Here is a 15,350-nt window from a genome sequence, read left to right as displayed (position 1 = left end):
TAATGAGGAGAGTAAATTCCTGAGAGTAGAGGGAGAATCAGAAAAGAAGGGAAGGGGCAGAAGGCAGGGAAGAATGTTTGAAAGTGCAGAAGAGTGAGTGGTGGAAAAAGGTGGAAATGAGAAGAGGGGGAAAGAAGGGCTCAAGAGTAGAGTACGGGGGAAATTATGTTCTAAATGATTGGGGATGGGAGACAAAAGGCAAACTAGTGTGGATTGTGGCAGTAGAAGTGGGCACTGAAAAAATGTAGTGCTCAAGGACGAAGGATAGGAATAGACCCAAGGGCTCCATAGTACATTGCATTCTGGGATGTAGATGTGGTTCACTGTTTTGGCCACTAAACCCAGGGGTACAGTTTAAAATATCTAGAGTACGTGGTAAAATTGCTCCATGTTTACCTTCAATAGTACCCAGTGGATGGCTGACTTGCATCAGCAATAATTGTCTCCCTTCTGATTTCCACTCTGGTTCAACCCTTGAGGTACCTATTAGTTTAATGTTCTCCTTATTTGTTAGTCCCTCGTTATATTCCATGACTCCTGCAGATGCTTACGTGTTTTAGAGTCCAATTGAGCAAGGTTCTTCCACGTTTGCCTGCTTCATTAGATATCAAGGATTAAACCACCCATACGTAGGTAGAAAAGGGTCAGCAGATGAAATACTATTCCAACATTCCTTTTTTTGTGAGAGGTTATGTGAAGAGCCTCGTCACCCAATTCAGGTAATTTAGTGTAATAAAATGAAATCTCCTACTTTTGTTTTTGTGTGTACATCCTACCCAAGGTGCTTGTCAGTCCAATAATACGAAAGCTGGATCAATTGAGGTGCCCTTTATTTCTAGTGTTAATCCATTGGGTAGATTTGTGAATTAAGGAGCTCATACTAACAACATATTTCACTTGATATGAGAACCTCCTGTTTAAATGGCAAGCTCAACAAGGGGTTAAAAAGTGTACTTGATTTTATGGCCTTTAATGATGTGTTGCTAGATGAAGCTGCCTTTTCGTACATGTCAAAGTAATCCCAGTGAATCCTATGAGCAACATTGATTATGTATTACTGTATCTTGCATAGAACATGTGCAAGTAAGAATCGCTTATGGGATATTCTCCAAAAGGGGCGTGAGAGACAATACACTTGTGAGCGAGAAAGGGAATTTATTTTAAAACGACAAAAAGAATTGGCCTTGGAAGAATGGGACGAGATATCAGTTTCTGACTACAATAATATTTCAAGTTTATTTTGGGGGCTAATTGCTGGCGCTTAAGATCCAACTATGAATCAAAATGTAGAAACAAATGCTTCGAGTGAGGATCATTTTTAAAGGAGGCAGAATATATACATAAACCTTAAGCTTCATATTTACTTTGACAGATATACAGACCCAGATTTTGTCCCGTGAGATCTTTATAAAAGTGAAAATTTTGCTTTGGAGCACACTTCCATATATTTTGTCTAAAGCAATTATTGCACTATTAACAGTTTTGACAAAACGATGGAAGCAATCTTTAATCATCCCACTCTATATAAAGGCAATCACATGACTTCTGATACCCTATTAACCTTTTTCTCTGTTGGACGTGGCATCCAAAAATGTTGGATGATTCCTTAAAATACATCTGAATTATTAGGCCAAATCAAACAAATGTTTGGTAGACACACAATACTGTTTTAGAGAAGGTCTTGAAACTATAGACAAAGCCCTTAATCTCCAATTGTTACATCCTAAAAACCTTAGATTAATAAAAGAAATCTCTCTATATAAAAAGCAGGAAATATGTTAGTTTGTTCCTTATGCAATTGCACACCGTTCCATCAATCTGCACCAAACTTTGCATAGTAATCTGTTAGGACACTCTGGACATTACTGGCTTCATGAGATTTGGACACCCACCCCTTTCACAGGATTTCATCCCCTTCACTCTTGAGACGGTTGTCTGTAATTGGTGAAACATCATTGTGGACAAAGCTCATTTTAAACATTGCGACGTGAGGAACAAAACTCAGATGTCCTTGAAAACCACATTTCAAGGCCCCATGATACACAATTGTGAAGATCCAGGTTGAGGCGACAGGTGGGGAGGGCACACAGAAGGTGCAAGTATGCTGCAGCATGCCAACTCTCACCTCCACTCCACGTCTGCTCCCGGGCACTTTCACTCCACGTCTGCTCCGGGGTATGTAAGGCAGCCACATGCACCCATACTCAGTGCAGTTTACTTCATAGTTCAAAGCACATCAAGCAATAAGCGACTACAGGATCACTAATTTTCAACAATTGATAAGAGTTTTAACATGCCTGTCTAGTAGAAGGAGTAGGGTACCTTTTGTGAGTATTATATATGGCGTTGCAGACCTTTCAAGTGTGTACCCCGGTTCATGAAGGGAGACTTTGGTTAGTCTTATCACAAATGGATCACTTGAAGTTAATAATTGCTGTACGTTCTTATACTGAAATAGGAGTGCGTTTTAATAAAAATGGGAACTGCGCCCAAGCATTTGGCATGAATAGAGGCCGTGCTATGGGTGTGTTCTTTCCCAAATCCTTTTCAATTTATATTCAAATACTGTAGAATAAGCTCTTGAAGATAGTACTATGGATGTTCCAGGCACAGGCTCTCATAGGATTCCCATGTTGGCCTGCATAGATGACGTTGTTTTATTAGTCAGGACCCTAAGAGCACTGCTCTTACTTATACATGGTTATACAAAGGTTATCTTTGAAAGAAAATTAAACAAACCTAGGAAATCCAGACATTCAATAGACAGAGTGGTCATTTGGAAACGCTTTTGTTTTATTGTGTAGGTGAAGAGTTTTATGGGAAATCTAGTGGTATAGAACATATGAGAAGCAGTCATCTATAATGATGCAAGGGAAAGGAGGAATGAGCAGATTAGCTCAAAATGTACTGATACAACCTGTATCTACTTAATTGAAAATGTCCAGTGCTAATGCTAAAACGATTTCCGTCTATGATCAGGAGTCTGGGGCTTTGGTCCTTCAGGAAGTCTCCAGAAAATAGAAAATGACTTCTGCCAGAAAATGGTAGAATTGCCTCAGTACACTGGTATTTACAATTCATTAAACATGGGACATATCTTATCTTGAAGATCTTTTAAAAAAAGCAGTGTTAATATGCAGATGCAACGTTCTAAGCGCTGTGATTAATCCTGCATAGTCATCACATAGTCCCAGTTTAAAATCTCCTCCCATGTGGCCAGGGGAAGGCAGACACTACCTGATCCTAACCCTAGGGCTGGGGCCGGGGAGAGGATCACATGGGAGGAGAAGACTGTCATGGGAATATGGTGACTCCATCAGAAGAGACGCAGTATTCATCCTCTTCTGAGAATTAAGGTTTATTAATGCCTGAAAATGTAAGGACATATTGTTGCCTTAGGACCTCTCCACCCAGACTTACCCTAAGTACCAAGTGTAACCCCCTTCTTTGTAAACATGAAGATGATGTATATCAGAATCAAGGTATTAGGGTTACTAACTTTAGTAGTGTTGACCTTCCCAAATGTTCAAGTAGTAAACCTAAAAGAGAATATATAATTCACTTAAGATCTTCTTTTTATAAATATATTGCATACAATCCCTAAACAAAGTAGGGTAAAAAGAGCCACTAACAGAATTAGGAATATTATGGACTTCAAGTTACATAATGCTCCTAGTACTGAGACGGAAAGAAGGACATTGAATTACTAGAACACAGTGAGCGGTCTAGATGTTCTAATGACCCACACATGAGCAGGACCTTTAAATATTTGAAGGCCTGTCAGGAGCAGGCCAAGAGAACGCTGTGGCAGTAGAAACAGAAGGAGTTTTTGAAGCAGCAGGGGAAGGTAGAGGCCAGTGCCGCTGTGTGATAGAAAAGGGACGCTGTAGTGAGGGTTTGTAAGAGGTTGGAGTAGATTGGAGAAGGAGAGGACGCACAGCCGAATAGGTGGTGAGACCAGCTATCCTGAATGAGAGACTCGCTCTCCTTGTGTGATTAAGCACTCTGGTGCGAGCATTGCCCTGGAATGCATGTGGAGCCATGGGAGCTCCATTGAGAGGCAGTGCATACAGCAAGAGGCGGACAGTGACTGTCCAACACGAGGGAAGACCTGACGAGTAGCAAACCACAATAAGCTGGTACAGAGGAGATGCCAAGCGAAAACGGTGAGTTGTCCAGAACTAGTTTAACCTGACCTTCTCCATCCTATACCGCTTCAAAAGAAAGCAGTTTTTGAATTCCGAACATTAAAAAGAAAGCAGATGGAATGTAATTACCCTAAATGGAGACAGCAAACAAAAGAATATGATAACTCATATTACCCACTCCAAAAGGGGGCAATTATTAAACAAAACAAGAAACCCGATAAGAGAAAGTTGGTACCAGTATTGGCCAAGCCAAAGAAGGGAAAATATAAAACAATGGGGATACCGTTTTCCCATTGAAAGATATCCCAACAAGTGACATTCTAATCTACATTACCAAAGCCCAGGGATATCAAGGCCAATTGAAGGTTGCATTCATGAGAGTTGTGAAACACATTGCCAGAACAGGTTGTGGGGAAGGAGATAAGAGACAGCAGGAGAGAGGCCATCCTGCATTGTCAATGGTAAAGAAATTCATATAAGAATCATTGTCTTGGGAGGATAGCTCACGGGCAACGTGCTAGCCTTGGAAACAAGACAATGTGGAGCAACAAAGGTTTGATCCCTGTGTCCACGTTTAGACACCTCTGGGTATTAAGGACATTATAAATAACCAAGTATATTTATAATTGTCTTTATGTGCAGCATGTGCATGGGAGAAGGTATAAGCCAATGGTGTTACAAGTTTAAAGACTTATTCCAGAAGTTGTTGTAGATTAAACTTTCCCCATTGAGGAGTCAAGTGTGGAAAGTTTGGAACAAACCTTGCCAATGAGTGCGAATAGTAGTAGAAGCTTTTGTCCTAGCAGGCGAGTGTACCAGGAAATGGACAAAAAGTAGTTAGTCCTGGGAGGCGAGTGGACAAGGATGCAGAGAAGTTGAAGGACTTTAAATATGGTAGAAGTTTGTACGTGATTATGATGCAAAAGAAATTGGCAATTCCACTTCTGTGTTTGATGAACTGTTGTATAGCCATCCTGACTGAAGTAGAACTCGTGCATTAACTTTTTCAAATGAGTACAGGAAGCAAAGACTTTGTGAAGTGTCAAGTGGACGCTTTAACAATTGTTGCCAAGTGAAGGATACATTGGAGACAAAGAACTGTGCATTCCACCTGGAGTGGAACTCTGTGAAAGAAAATAATATCCTTAAAATTAATTTTGGTTTATTCTGAGTTGATCTAGGGGAAGGGGACCCACCCTTGATCATAAGAGTTTGTTTTTCTTACGTTTGAATATATGTTGAGTTACAAAGTTGAAACTGCTAAATTATTCCTATAAAATGTTGTATGTAATAGTGTGAGGGACAGATATTTTTGACACTAAGTAATTTTTTAGTTTGAGGTTTGTTAGGTTAGGAAAAGGTAGGCATTTGTCTCACCCTTTATTATTTCAATAATTGGATAATTATGAGAAAACGCCACCTATTTGTCAGTCTCTCATGCCTGACTTCTCATCGTGTGTGGGCACATACAAGTTGAGAAAGGCCCCGCCAAGTCAATATTCAGCCTTTCATGGTAACGTGGCTGTCACATTCATACATATAAGTTGCCTCATTATAATATGATAGGAAAATATACATGCAGCAACATGTACTCAGCAAAATACACATGCATCAAGGTAAGCAGTAAAGTATTAGAAAACACATTTAGCAAAAGCCTTTAAACATATTAGGGCAGGGTGTTCTTCTTTTTGAAGTAAACATTGCTTATCTTTTTGCATGCATTTTTATACATATATTATCCCTTTGTAAAGCATAGTGCTACATTAGGTTATACAGCTCAGACTTGCCCCATTATTGAGTTTGTGTTTTGACAGTGTGAACTGCCTGTAGCCGTGGTGATCAAGTGAAGGGTCATGTTAGTATAACATCAGAGTTACAGGCCACAAACTTTACCACGAAATGCTGCTAACGTGCTCTCCAGAACTAGGGCCCCTTTTAATTGAATTTTATTTTGTGGTCAGTTCAAGCGCCTCAAGGCCAGGATGTTTCAGTAGGAAAAGCAGACGTTGATTAATTGTTACAAAGGAAGCAGCCCTCATAGATTGAAACCTAGTTCCAGACAAGCAGCTGCAGTCCAAGGTGAAATGTGAATGGATACACAAAGGACATGACATGGCATCAATGCCAATACACATAGTTAGAGTGTGAACACAGCACTCCAAGTGCCATGAAAAGCCCTGTTTTGAGCGGTAACTCCATTGATAATTTGGAGAAAATTGCTGAAATTGAAATTTGGATAGCGGTAACTCAGCTTGGTCGCTCACTAAAGAGATGGTGGAAAGGTCATGGTTTGCTGGCTTGTGGCTTGTGCCGAGAAGTGGATTGCAGGGCCTGCAGGTGCAGGAAGTGGAAAACAAAGAAACCCAATTATAATGTTCAGGGTTTCGCAACATATCTGCCCTCTATTATTTGCCACCTTCTCATTGGTCAGATCTCGGTGAGACGTGAAAGCTCAAAGTTCTTTAAAACGTGTCATAATCCAATTAGTACAGAGTATCTTTGCCAGGAATGCCTCATATGGGCCAATCAATAGGAACACCATCCAAACCTAAATGAGGTCATGGTTTGATGGCAGGGGTTTCTTGAGGAGGTAAGGGTGGACTTGCCACGGAGTGAGCAGGATGTACAGTGGTCTATAGCGGATTTGTGACGTGTAGCTTATGATGTTTTCAAGTGTGGTTTACAGCCTTAAATGGTTTGTCCCCAAATGGGAGTGTCCAGTTTTATGCTGTGTGCTCTCTCCCGGCTGTTACCGGAAATAAAGCTATGTTCTTTGTGCAGTTTGTGTGCTCCATTTTTGAGCATTTTGTGTCTTCTTATTTTGAGTCATTTAGGGACAACTTCACCTTTACATTTGAAGGCCCCAGTGAGATACTCAAATTGCCCATCAGGGTTTGGGCTACCCCTATGCATGCCTGACGGAAGTGATTTTGGCCTATAGATACCAGTTTTCCATGCGCACATGCTGAAGAGGAATGCGGGTGCCCTTTTGACATGAAAAATGCCTGCCTGATCCTTAGGAGGGAGAAGCTGATGCGAGCAGTGAAAGCTGTTGAGAAGGGTCTCAGTATTGAGGGCACTCAGTGGAGCCAGAATGAGAGCATACTGCTGCATGATGAAGCAATGTTGTGTATGTTTTGTAGAATATTTGGGTATTTTGTAGTATATTGAGGACATCTCTCTTCTAGAAAAAGGGAAGGTAGAGTTGCATAGTAGTAGTGTTACATGTGTTAAACGGTATTGAGGTGACTGTTAGGCAGAAACCTGTGCAGTTCCCTTAGGGACCACTGCAAAAGATTTAAGACTACAGGTGTTGGCAGTAAACCCACTTGGTAGCAGTCTGTACCACCCAGATTTACCTGGTAGCTGTGGCTGAGCAGTCAGACTTCCCTCAAGAAGAGTTAGGCAGTATGCAAAGTATACACAATAGGCACTCAGATACAATAATACAAGCAAACACTGAACAGAGCTTTGGTATCAAAGTATATAATTATTTATTTAAAAACACACAGTTGAAACACTCCAGCACTCCTATTGTAAAATATTCTAAACACGGTTACTATTGTAATATATACACCCCTTTTTCCTTATCAGATAAGTCACAGTAAAACACCACTTATTTTCATACAGAGGTGAGCGCTTAACTAGATTGCACTCCAATAAGTTTGTGAGAAAGGGAGGGAAAAAGACAGAATATGGAAAGGTGCACCACTCTAAGATTCAGGAACACTGTTAGCAAGGCAGAAGAGCAAAAGTCACTGGTGAGCCAAAGTCCAAAGGCTGGGCCCACTCTTAGAGAGAGCAGAGCACAAATGTGCCCAAGATCACACAGTTACACTAGGCTTAGAAAGTCTTGCAGAGGGTTCAAAAAGAGTTTAGAGAGGCTTTTAGGAAAGTTTAGCCAGGGTGTTCCAGACTAATCCAGGGTGGAAAGCCGGGGGCTAAATCTACCCCGTACAGTCGGTAGCAAGGGAAGCCAGGCGGGACACAGTACCTTAAGTGGGAAGGATCCTCCAGCGGTGGCAGTTGTTCCTGGTAGTGGGTGCAAGTTGCGTCATTGTCCAGGGGAAGAGAAGATCCCGATTTGGAGGAAAGATGAAGGTCGTTGCACTACCAGGGAAGAAACCAGCCACAGAGTTTTCCGGTTAAAGGTGGTACCTTTGTTTCGCGGTCGTGGTAAAACGTGGTATCCTGGTTGCTGGGGTGCTTGGCACGGGCAAGGCAGCCACGAGGTACGTCGGGAAAGCGAAAAGACGGTGAAACTGGTTATCCCCACCAGTCAAAGGAAGAAGACTCTCCGGTGGGAGATCTCCTCTGTCGTTGGGAAAAGTGGTGAGGCAGTCCAGCAGGGCTCCACCGGTGGTGGTGTCGTGGCAGGTCGACTCAGCTTATCCCTCGTCGGATTCTTAGGTCCTGTGGCGACTTCTGAAGTTCCAGTCCCCAAAGCCCTGCTTTTATGCAGCAAACCCCCATTCACTCAGCCTAGCTGTCACTCAAACGTGCCGGCCGGCTCACCACTTGGGCCAATCAGGATGGAGTGCAACTTGAGTTGCCTAGGCAACTCAGACTAGGGTGCCTAAATTTCCATCCACCCCTCCTAAGTACCCCAGACAGAGTGGCACCACTTTGGAGGGCTTCTGTGGAGAAGCCCGCCAAAAAGTGGAACAAAGGGCTCGACTTGGGTTCGGGTCACAGAAGAGAACACAAACCCCATTTTAGAATCAAGTTTTGGCAAAAAATACCAACCGGAGAATTAAAATTAATTAAATAAACCGGCAGTATGTTCGAGGCTACCGTAAATAATTAAATAAAGGTAGTAGCCTAAAACAATGGGAAATCCCATAGGAAAATATTCGCGGTAGAATATAAAAAGTAGTATCCACTGCCACCAGCCAAAACCTGATCAGGGGGGACGGAGACGTGCCCCCTTGACTAACAGACCCCGGGACAATTGAATTGCCCCAGCCAGTACGTCCACAATATGATGGTTTGTACTGGTTCTGTTCAGAATTTAAGACTAGTAAAGTCAATGGTGACTTTACATGCCCTGGGAGACAGTAGTCAGTCCCAGGGTATGGAGTCTATACTGGGGGGTCACTATGACACCCTGTGTCACTGCACTGAGGGTGCTGTGTAACACACATCACAAAAACACATGAAGCCCTATGGAGTAAAAGACCCCATAGCCCATTAAACACATCTAGATTCAAAGAAACACACTCAAATCATGCCCAAGAGTGAGGGTAAAAGAGTCTCACTCTTGGCAGGAGAAAAAAATAAACCCCAAAAATCCAGCAAAGCTGCTGGGGGACTCACTAGGTTAGGAAATTCAGCCTAAACAGAGAATTCTCCCTAACAGTGACAACCCCCAGTGGTGGGAGTTGATGACATCATAATAGAGTAGAAATGTACATTGATGTTGGATAACTCAGTATCCAGTGATAATGTCACCAGGGGAATGGCCGCCAGGTGGTGCCATTTCCCTAAAGATGCACCCTCCAGATAATCAATCAATGTGTTCTTTCTGCAGTTTATATGGTCTATTTTTGAGAAATGTTTGCCTCTTAATTTCGGGTAATTTTGGGACAACTCCTCCTTTACAGCCCAACCTCTTTTGTGGTTAACACTGTGGGTAGATCCACATGGGAGGCTTTTGAGCAGGATGGTAAGACATAGTAACAACCATGAGGAAAATAACATGTTTTGTATCTAGCATATGTGAATAAGACTATACATTCTGTTAGGGTATGTAATGGGTTTGACTTCCTTGAATCAGTTGATGCATGATCTCGATCAACTATCTATTCCTTACCCCAAAACAGAGAGTGGTTTAAAGTCATCAGACCTTCACAGGGTCCCTCTCAAGTACCTATGGCAAAGGCACTGTCCATGTGGTCCACTGTCTTTTTTTGATGCAGCTTTCAGAACTGATATTTATTTTTAATTGCATTAATGTATTCATTTTCTTTCATATTGTCGGGGGGAAATTCCGCCGGGGTCGGCCGGGCCGTCCGTAGACCTCAGGGCGGGGAGGCCCCAACTCCTCCCGTATATCCCAAAAGAGATAGAGTATGAGACACACGCAAGAAGCAAGGTGACTCTGCTGTTTATTAGACAAAACGGCAGGGATGGGTCAAGGATCGTACGCGTCCGTCCTGACACACACACAATCGTGGGGCTCGCAGGCCCTTTTTACCTTAGTATGACGCGCTACTTGTGTCATCTTACAAAGTTTAGCAAAAAACCTATTTCCACTCTGGATTGGTTACTCGAGTGGTAGGGTTAGTATAGCATACATATAGAGAACGGTATTAGTGGTTGAGGGTTAGTCAGGTGATATACTTGGGCTGTCCCTTCAATTTGATACATGAAAATTGTTACATGAAGACCTTTGAGGATTGGTCAATGTTAATGGCGTCAATGATAAGAGCCCCATGTTCTGATTGGTCCACTCGCGAGCCTCCCAATCTGGGACTATCGCTGTTCCCAGCTCGCGGTGCACCTGTCATTTGCAACAATGTTTTTACTATGGGTAGGTGTAAACAATGTGAGGATTTATTCATATGTTGGGAGGTCGACTACTCCCACTGCTGCAGATGTCCAATGAGTCTTTTAAATGTATCTGCCTGTGTCTTGAAACGTGGGATTCAGGCGTCTCCTTCCTCCTGGGCTTGGCATCCTGTCAGGTTTGGCTTTGTCACGTGAGGTGGGACCGTGTTTGAGGCCGAATTCAGCACAATTAATATTGTTTTTCCCACTGTGAGCCTGGTTTATCTTGCAGGTGCGACCTTGGCATCGGCTTGCAGCGTGCGAGATTGCAACATCATGCCCTTGGCGGTGTGCTTTCGCCGGGCTCATTCTGCAGGGTCAGCAACCGAGCTCTCGCTCTGTGGGATGTATTTACCCATGCATCCTAGCCCTACCTCAAAACTATGCAGTACTGACATGAAAACATCATGATGGCCAGAGCTTCCCAGAAAATGCACAGGGAAATGCATGAAGAATAGGCTGCCACTCATTTTTGCCGATGTTATGGGCACAGAAGGACACTGCCTAAAACCACCATTGGACTACCCGCACAGTAGTCTGAAACCATTGGGAATGGCAATGCTGATTGCCAAATGCAACCTAGAATTGTGGGGAATTCATTTCTTAAATCCCAAAAATGGGTGCAGTACCAGTACTCACCACTATCCAAAAGCCGGCGTTTTAAAACCACTCTGTTTCCCTGAAGGCAAGTCAAAATGCCTATTTTCAAACATTGCAATATGTGCAAAATATTTACTGAACACCAGCAGACATTTGGCAGAATGGAGTTTTGTGTGCCTACAAAATCTGGGAAATGAAGATCATAAGACAAGGTTTATAACAAGACTGGCTGCGCTGTGGATTTCAGCAGTTTAAGTTGCACTGGATTGAAAGACACTAAAAAAAAAAAAATCTAAATGTTTAAATTGACTGAGTGACCTACTTTTGAGTGTCACATAGGTTGCAATTGTTTAAATGTCATAGTTTTGCACTTAGAATCAGCATTCTAGCTGCATGTGTAAAATTGCAAGTTAATTTAAAAAGCAACAAATAACATGACAGTAGCTGAAAGTCTGGCTTAAGGAACTTGATTCTGCCTGGCAACTACCCCCATCAGCAGTGAAACTTGAGTCACCACTGTGTTCCCAGGCCAACCTTCCTTTTGCTGCCCACACTAAGGATATGCCATCTATCTGATAATTGAATTACCTGTGCTCTGCAAGAGAGTGAACAAAGCCCTCTTCACTCAGGCAAAGGTTTTTATTACCGCAGTCGTAAAATGTAGCTTCCTCTTGGCAGGAGCTGGGAGGAGCACTGCCTGTGAGAGCAAGCTGGCTTGGCAGAAACTGGAAAGACTGGTTTCTATACCATGTGACCTGGGAAACCACACCCCTTTGGAGCCAGAACATAACTTTAAAAAGATGAATAACTCATAGAGCGGACATGTGAAAATTTTATAAATGATACCATAATTCTTGTGATTTTTCTGCCCACATTTTAAGAGGTTTTTCGACCCGGTGGCATGTTCAGGGGGGTTTTAGCGGAAAAATGGATATTACTCTAAATGTATGCATGTTAAAAATCTGAAACTTCATCAGTTAATGTCCCTACTCCCTGCACACATGTATGTAAAGTTGGGTCAATGTCAGAAATTGCAAAATCAGTTAAAAAGTGAAATATGTGCCATTTCTGAATGCAAGCTCCCAGGAAGAGCAGAGTTTGAACAGGGTATACCTCCTGTAATGCATGATGGGTGCATATGATTTTAAAACAATATGTACCTCTGCAAATATGTATTTGTTTCAAATCTAGATTTGTGTGTAAGTTGACAGGAGGAGTGGACTTTCTGCAGGCTGTAAAATGACATCACTCTGACTCACAGTTCATTCCCCAATCAAATGATAAATGGAAGTTTGACCAATTAGAAGCTGAGAGAGAGGTAGGGTCAGTGATGCTAGAACACACCCACATTCTAAACAAATAAAAGCAGACAGACAGGACAGATAGGGACTTTCCAAATCCATCTGCAGCGGGACGCTCTGCCGGAAAAATCCATACTTACCTCCATCAACCTCCAGAAAGCCAAACTAGAGACTTCAATCTATCCAGAACTAAGAGAACCAGAGAGAAAGCAGTGCTGTACCCAGAGAGACCCAGACCAGCAGAGAGAGCTGACCCAGATCACTGTGAAGTGCAGAGGCCAGACCAGACCAGACCAGAGCCCAGTCTAAAACCCTGACCAGATCCGTGATGAGGCCCATTTCACTCAAGAATATAGTGTGAGTACCTAGAAAACTGTGCAGAACCAATCTCTTAGTTAAAATAATATAATTTAATCTATTTAACCTAAGTAGAACTGCCTCCTAACTGTCACCTGTCATTTGTAAAGCTGTCACCTGTCATTTCTAGTTGCAAGCTGCACTTGTCATTTTGAGCTTTTGAAATTTGCAAACCCAAAAACGACCTGTATTAAATCGCTCATATCTCCGCGACCGTTTGGGCTAGAGACTTGCAGTAACTTTCTTCTGATAGCTTAGAATCGTAGCTTTGAATCGCACCAAGAACCGCATTCCTACCCCTTATAGTTTTTTACCGCGATTTGCGAATTTCTTCACATGTAAAAACTGCTGCTGCTTGCCTTCCATTTGCCAGAAATTCGTTTAACCTGCTAACTATCCCTGCATCATTGCTAGTGTGAGCCTGGACTAATATTAACTAGATACCACTCACCCTGAACCTCTGAAAGGGAATTAAAAAGCATTTCCAGCATATTTCTCATCCATTGCTAGCACATATCAAAGCATTTGGGCCTGTGTTTTCAAACTCCTATCTGTGTTTTAAACTTCTGTTGTCTAAGCTTGGGGGGGATTGAACTGATTACATTGATTGCATTTCTGAGAACTGCGTGCTTTCCTCCCATTCCCTTGCATTGCATAAAGAGGGGGGGAGTGAATAGCCAGAGAAAAGTGATTACATTGTTTTGTTGAAATCCTATTGAGTATTTTCTATACTGCATTTCATTCATTCAACCTTGCATTTCCTTGAACCCTATAAAGCATTTTCTACCACATTATACTTCTGTACCTATTTACCAGTGTGCTACCTTATCCATTCATGTCAACTCATTAGTGATTATAAGAAGTGTGCTAGTGCCAGATTCTCCGTTGTTGATCTTTATCATATCCGATTAAGTGTGCTATTCAACTGTTAATTTATTATAAAGCGTGATATATATATCTATTTTAAATTATCAAATAAACCTTTTAAACTTGCAAAACAGAACTACTTCTTGGCTCAGTGGGGTCAGGGGGATTCCAAGAGAGGGGTGTTATATAGGGGTAGTCATCCAGAACGCATGAACTGGACCTAAAGATATATCAATAAGGGTTTTCATTCAATATTCTAGACTAAGCGTTAACTTAGCTGTAGTGCTGAATTGAATCCTCTTACAAAGTGGGGGCTCGAGCCGAGACGTTGGGTTAGATTTACCATTTGTGCAGCTTAATACAGTGTGCTAACTGACGGGATACATACATCCAGTCGGATCACCACGCTGCATTACGCTGTGAAGCATTCCTCAAAAGGGACACTCCAAGAAAAGTTCTGTTCTGCAAAACTAAAATACTAACTTCTGTAAGTCAGGACAGAGACCAATCTCTAGAATGACGACCTTAGTAGACATGAAAATAGCCAGAGAGCACCTCTTGCATAAGCTATTTGTGAGAGGTGAATGGACCGAACAGGGCCAGGATGCGTGGTTGCAGGCCATCACACAACAGGTCACTGAAACAGGGTCAGATATATATAGAGATCAGGGTCCCTTACATGTGGCCCTGAGTGAACTATATATGGCTCCTAAAGCCAAAGATGAACACAATAAGATTGCCAGGGTAGCGGCGTATTTATATTTACATATGGGAGCCGTGCAGGACAAATGTGCTGAAGGCCAAGATCTGGCGAGTAGGCAACTGCTGGCATTACAGAAGGTCCAATCTGACCTGGTCTCTTCTGAGCAGAGGCTGCAGAGGAGCCAGGAGTCAGAAAATGACAGCAGACTGTACATCACTAAAATGAGGGAGGATATGGATGTGCTGCAAAAGGAAAAGTCAGAACAGGATACCAGATTTCTGGCCCTGCAGAAGGAGCACCAAGATAGTTTGGACTCCTTACTGCAGAGCCAGAAAAAGCTGGAGCAACAATTAGACTTTAACAGGGCATGCACGGAGCAGGTAGCCACCCTGCAAAGTCATCTAGATATAGTGAAGGTAGAGAGCAACAAGCTGATCTTGAAAGACCTGGATACCCAGGCAGAGTTTGATGAGGAGCGCCAAAAAGCTGGTGCCCTTCAACGGCAAAGGGACGACCTGGCGGCACAAATGCGGGCTCTTAGTCAGGAAAGAGACGCCTTAGGCCAGGAAGTCTGCCATTTAAAAAGAAAAATGGAAGAAAATCACCTGGCCCACCAGGGACTGGGTGATCTCCAAAAAGAACACCAGAACTTGTTAGAGCACACCAGGAGGGTGGAGGATGCTCTAGCAAGAAAGGAGCAGGCCAATAGGGACACAGCTCAGGAGGTAACCCTCCTGCAGCAAAGACTGGCCCAGTTCTCCAGGACCAACCAGGAAGCACAGAGGGAAAACGAGGCCCTCTGTGAACACAATGATAGGCTCCAAC

Source organism: Ambystoma mexicanum, chromosome 4q (assembly GCF_040938575.1).
Source record: "Ambystoma mexicanum isolate Mex_15411 chromosome 4q, UKY_AmexF1_1, whole genome shotgun sequence".
NCBI lineage: Eukaryota > Metazoa > Chordata > Amphibia > Caudata > Ambystomatidae > Ambystoma > Ambystoma mexicanum.
This window is presented reverse-complemented; position numbering follows the sequence as displayed.